We start from the raw sequence: 6,855 nt of genomic DNA on the forward strand, positions 1-6,855 counted from the left end.
TAATTTTTGTCAATAATCATTCAGAAATATTAAGAAACAAAGTTTATTTACGGAAGGGGTAGTGTAGGTGAGGAAATTTGCATTGAATTTTATGAATAATAGGCATCTGTGCTTGTAAAATGTGATTCCTAGCCCGAACAAAAACATAATCACAGCTGTGGTACTATGCTCCTTCTGTTCCGAGAGCAGGCAGCGCTCCTCCAATTACGGCCATCTGTCCTTGAACACTAGTGGCTCCTCATGACTTGTTAACCGAGAGGTCTGACTTCAAGGCCAACCATCCTGACTGCGCCAACGTTGGTTTCTGGGCTTTCAGCAAAATGTCCTAAATACAGCAAATCAGACCAAATTCTTTTTCCTTAAAGTGAATTGTTCGACCAAGTTACAAACCTGACACGGAGGTCTGGAAAGAAAAATCAGTCTTAAGTTTTTCTTTTTTCTTTCTCTCTCTTCCTTCCGTTCCTTTCTCTTTCTCTGTTTCTTTCTAATTGTAAAGCAACAGACACGGACTTTAGCAGAGAAGTCTAAGAAGAAAGGTAATCGATGGGGACATCTTAATCAATAGGTCACCAGTCTCCACGGAATTGCGGAATTGGGCTGCTGCCTCTCGGGCACTCCACGGATTGGCGTATCGCTCCTCAGAAAAGCGTAAATGCTTTCTCAAATCCGGAAAACAATCAAGATATAAATTTCTGCGGTGTTCCCATAATTTATCTACAAGGTTATTGGTTTTTTATTTTATTTACTGATATTTTAACGACGCTTCCCATAACGTGGATCACGTAGCATCATATGGTAAGACAATTAGTGACTAATGAATTGGAAATAACGTCTAAGGAAGCAGTCGTTATATAATTTGGTTTACCATCCCGACATTTTCCATGAGATAGATAAACCATAGAAATCTGTCAGTATTATCAGTCCCCGAGAGGAGATTTGAGCCAAAGACCTCAGGAAATCGAAACAGGAGTCCTAACCCCTCAATAGCGCCCTTGGAATATTACATGAGGACCCTCAGAAATAGGCTTACCGGCGGTTGTGTGGTAGTAGTAGTAGTAGTTAGAGCGATGTTGATACTACTCTTATTGATTGTAGTAACACTAGTAGAGTAGCAGTAGCAGTAACAATGATGTAGGCTTAGTCTGTTGTATAATACAAAGTGGTCTCAAAAAGGGACAAAAAATTGGAACCCAACAATTGTAAAATATTCTCTCGAAAAGGAAATACCAGGCAAGCCTCTAAATTTAGTAAATCCTAATCATCTATCCGAGTTGCCCAAAATGTATCCACTTTATTTTGAAGTGTGTCTTCAATTTAGTTCTTTGAAAATATCCTGTCAGTAGATATTTCCAGTAGAGTTGAGAACTCTTTACGAATTTGGGACGAAATTCATTGAAGGTTTCAAAACAACGCGTCCTCTACTTTTGCTATGTTAACCTGTAAAACAATTCATTCATTCATCAGTAATCTGTCAGATGACAGGTCCACAGCCTCTTCCAAAACAGTTTCTCCACTTAATGCGATCTTCTGTTTTTGGAAAGAGACTATCCAGGAAAGGTGATAATGTGGTAGTTTTTCCATTTGCTTTCCACATCACAGTACAACAGCCGTTCAAACCACTCTGGTCACGCCTGTTGCTATACGAGCTTGAACCATCTCGAGCATCATTTGCTCTGTGCTTCAAGTCGCTGCTGATGACGCTGCTTCCGTTCAGTTCAGTTGTCTTNAACAATATAATAAGTGTAATTCCCGAAAGGCGTAATGTTTTTATAGAGGAGAGATGGAGCCTGAGGCTAAACGGAACTCTCATAGTTTAGGTCGCTGTGAGTCGCTACAGACGTCTGTCGTCATAGTATGTAGGTCGGGTGTGATATTTGAATAGAACCCATCTGGCACTTTATATAGCCCATGTTTACATTAACGAAATTCTTACATTGCGCACCTACAGCTCTTCAGATTGCAGTCGCTGTCAATGCTTTGTAGTTTTGAACTATTCAGCAATACCCAAATCCAAGAGCATATCACGCAGACTGCAGACGAGGTACATATCGAAACTTACAGTAAAAGTAAGCGACTTCAGGAATTCACGCCGGAATCTCCTTAGGACTAAGAAAATTTAAACTATTTATTTATTCGAAACGAAGGACTCCACCCATACATTCATCTATCTATCTATCTATCCATCTATCTATCTATCTATCTATCTATCTATCTATCTATCTATCTATCTATCTATCTATCTATCTATCTATGGCTGTAAGACGCCTCTGTGGCCTAGTGGTCAGAGTTCCTGGCTAGAGATCCAAGGGTCCGGGTTCGATTCCCAACGTTGCCAGATTTTCTGAGAAATGGTGGGTCTGAAACGGTGTCCACTCAGCCTCATGAAGATAATTCAGGAGCTACTTGAATGAAAAGTAGCGGCTCCGGTCTAGAAAACCGAAATTAACGGCGTGGGGATTCGTTGCGCTGACCACGCGACACCCTCTATTCTGTAAAGTTGTCACTAACTTCGCCGACAAGCGGCGGTCGCTGGGTCGGTATAGTTCGCTTGCGGACTACGGGGCACGGAGTTTTATTTTGTTTTGTTTGTTTGTCTATGGCTCTACGCTCTTTTGTTGTATCTTGGCCTATTTTTAAGTTTCTTAATCTATACACAGACTGTAGGACTCCTTGGACGGAGGATCAGCCTGTCGCAAAGCCGCTACCCACACTGAATAAATGCACACAGACATTCATGCCTTGAGTGGAATTAGAACACACGATCCCAACTTTCGAGCGCGCGGCTACTGTTACCGGCAACTGATGTTGATTTACTATAAATATTCGCGAGAGCTGTCCCATTGCAGAACTCCCAAACCAGTACAATACTGATGATGCTTGGGGTGATTAGCGATGACGTAAATGTACTGAATACCATTACTACGAAGGACTCGAACCCTTGACAAAACTTGCCGATACTGCGAGCGTTATGATTTAAAGATCATGACCGAAGTGGAGAGCATTCCTCTTTATCCATGGTAAAATATATATTTCTACTGCTGGAATAAATAATTCGACAATAGATCGAGTTACACTGAAATTGATCGGCTGACCGCGTGAAGAGTGGCAGATGTCAGGGCGTGTCTAGCCCGGCTCATAAACACCAATTAGTATGTTTCTGCAGTGAAGTGCATTACAAGTATGAACATGTCCTAATATGGCAAACATAAAGCAAAGGCTAATAGCACTGTTATGACCACGTTTCTGGTAGCATTCCTTCAAGAAATGAGCTTCAAGAAAATTCTGTATAAAACATCCGTACCGTGAACGAATTTCGAAACTGATAATTCGGAAATTTATGCGACATTTGTCTAAAATTTGTGACAATTGCCGATTGATTAAAGCGATATTACATTAGACATTTTCAATTGACTTGTGTACACTTAACATACACAACGCTTCGAAATATGAATCTGTTTGCTTCATCAGGCGTAAGGAAGAGAGAGACTGTTCTGTTTAATCCCTCGGAAAGGGGTTTTATTCACTCAGTTACCGCTCTCGTCCCTTGATGATGCAGACAGATCCAATTTCCGAAACAATGGACGTTATCCAGCATTATGTGGCCTGTAGACCCGTTGCTAGGCAACGACGGCAAAATAAGCAACTATACTAGAGCCGTTGTTAGATAACGGCTCAGACAGCAGACACGAACGCAACAGTTCTACGGCAACAACGAGATGCAACAATAATGGGAGGCGATATTTTCCATGCGGTCCGTGTCGATGTGTTATAAGCATGAAAAGTAAGGAGCTAGAGTCAGTGGAGTTAGTTCAGTTTGCTGGTGAGTTAGTGAGCTAGAGAGCTGCAGCGGTTCAGGTGTTATGAGCTGTCACTTTCAGAAGCTGATAGCTGAGGCCAGGGACAGTTTTGGAACACAGAGTAAGTGAACGTCCGCTTTAGGAGCCGCTACCAAACAACGGCTAGCGACGACTGTAACAAACTGAGGAGACTGGTCTGTGTTACACTGAATTGTAAAGTTCAGACACGTACTGTATCAAAGGGTCCAATAAATCCAGTGATCAATCCAATCCCCATCTAGGGTCACTTCATACACATGACAATAATATTCTTACCATTCATTGAAACATGTCGGCGGTCGTGGTCACCATTGACTTCTTAACTTTTCTACAAGTGAAATGTTCTAGTTTGTGTTGAGCGCGATAACTTCCTCTGAAACTCCAAGTAATTAATCCAAACGTGATGGAAGATAAAGGGTGAAATGATTCGCCCCAACCTCACCCCCTCGAAAAAAAAAATATTGGTTAATGTCCTTGTTTACTCTGGTGATCAGTACCAGTTCCAGCTGGAAAGATACCACTTAAACATGAGACTGTGCCATCGTTCCTGAGTCCACTGATAAGCATATTGTTGGTTGGCCGATATCAATCTTCAGAACATGGAAACCCTCCCCTCTTCGGGTTGTCCACAAATCACATTCCTCATAACGGCTGTTTTCTAACTGTTGCTGATAGGGTTAGTGTACATGTCATATGAACAGAATACGCTCTGCAAGATCCCTGGTCCCAACTTTAAATTCAGATATTAACATATCTACGTTAACATCAAAATAGTACTTCTGCGAATCCTGCTCTAAGCGTAATCCTTCTACCGTACGGCATTTCCGTTGTTATTCATCTCTCGTACAATATTCTAAGCAGCCTACAGGCCTAATTGCCATATTCGCAATAAATAAATTTTAAATTTCGAGATTGCTGTCTTCGGGTTGCTTTTTAAAATATTTTACCCAGCCGGGATATTTTAGTCGGTATATCGACTGGCTACGGACTAGACCGAGGGTTCGGAGTTCGAGTGTTGGTAGGGTCAAGAATTTTCTCTTCATCACGTTGTCCAGACCGGCTCAGGGATCCACCCAACCTCCTATACAATGGGTACTGGGGGCTCTTTCCCCGGGTGTAAAGCTGACCACTCACCTCCAGCTAATATCGAGGTCAAGAAAGTATGGATCTATATATCCACTCCCCCATTCGCCTTCATGGCGTAGTGTCTAATTAATTAAGCATAGGAATAACTTTTTTTTTTCCTTGGCACTACAGCCCCAGTGGGCCTAGGTCTACCTGCATGAACTTCTCCGTTCACTTCGGTTTTTCTAGATTTTACACACTCGGTAGGACTCCTTGGGCGGGTCATCAGCTCGTTGCAAGGCCTCTACCTGTACACACACACACACATACAGAAAAACGCACACACACACACAAACTAAACATCCATGCCCTGAGTGGGATTCGAACCCACGATCCCGGTTTCCAAGCCAGCGAAGGCAGTACATGCCTTAGACCGCTCGGCTACCGTCACCGGCCAGGAACAGCTTTACCTTTACTATATTCAGGCAGATCATTCACGCTCGCCGAAATANGAAGTTAAGAAAGTATGGATCTATACATCCACTCCCCCATTCGCCTTCATGGCGTAGTGTCTAATTAATTAAGCATAGGAATAACTTTTTTTTTTCCTTGGCACTACAGCCCCAGTGGGCCTAGGTCTACCTGCATGAACTTCTCCGTTCACTTCGGTTTTTCTAGATTTTACACACTCGGTAGGACTCCTTGGGCGGGTCATCAGCTCGTTGCAAGGCCTCTACCTGTACACACACACACACATACAGAAAAACGCACACACACACACAAACTAAACATCCATGCCCTGAGTGGGATTCGAACCCACGATCCCGGTTTCCAAGCCAGCGAAGGCAGTACATGCCTTAGACCGCTCGGCTACCGTCACCGGCCAGGAACAGCTTTACCTTTACTATATTCAGGCAGATCATTCACGCTCGCCGAAATATTCTCCTTGTATCTCACTATAGGTCTATTCGTCATTCTGTCTTAAAAATTGTAAAAAATACATTCAAGAAATATTTCTTCATAATCTCACGTAGACCTATACTGTTGCAGTGCTCTTGAGACTCTGACAGACCCAAACTCGTTTAATGCGCTTCATGAATAAATCCAGAAAATCATCACCATCATCATCACCACCTACAGCAAGGTTTTGACCTGTTCCGATCTTCAGGTTAGAAGAAATGTTCCTTCCGACTCTTTGGTGCTGACCCCCTTCTTTTCCTTACATACGTAGTTACGCAGCTTCTGAGGAAGTGATTAGTTGGCATTCTCAAAATATGTTCTAAATTATCCTCTTGCTACTCTTCTATTTCCCCAGCTATGTTAAATACTTCTCAGAGATGAACTCAAAATAATTGAAAGATCTTGTCTCTCCTATGGCCCTCATCTCTCAAAACACTGGAGGGATTTTGGTTAAATTTGGTACTGGTGGTTTGCTAATCGGTATAGCGACTGGCTATGGGGTTGGAGTTCGAGTCTCAGTGGAGGCAAGAATTATCACTTCTCAATGTCGTCCATTTTATCTCTGGTGCCCACCTAGCCTCCTATCCAATGGGTAACGGGGTCTCGTTCCCCGGGGGTAAAACAGTCGAGGCGTAAAGCTGACCACCCAAGTAGAAATAATGCTGAGATCAAGAAAGCGTGGGTCTATACATCCACTCCCCATACGTCTTCATGGCGTAGTGCTTAATTAGCTAAGCAGGGAAACAACTTTACCTTCTACTGCCGGTTTGCACGGAGAATTATATCTGAAGTAAATGAACAAATCCATTGACGCGTATATTTACGCCCAAAGACCGCATTACAATAATTACAATGTGTAAGTCTGCTCTGGATTGAAGTACATCGTCGAAATTTATTTAAGTAAGCTTATAGGTAACAGAAGAGACTTTGGGAGCAAGATGTGACACATGTGGACGACAGTCCATGTTTTCAATTTCTGACAAGCCGCAGAGAT

Source organism: Cryptotermes secundus, unplaced genomic scaffold, assembly GCF_002891405.2.
Source record: "Cryptotermes secundus unplaced genomic scaffold, Csec_1.0 scaffold1031, whole genome shotgun sequence".
Lineage (NCBI taxonomy): Eukaryota > Metazoa > Arthropoda > Insecta > Blattodea > Kalotermitidae > Cryptotermes > Cryptotermes secundus.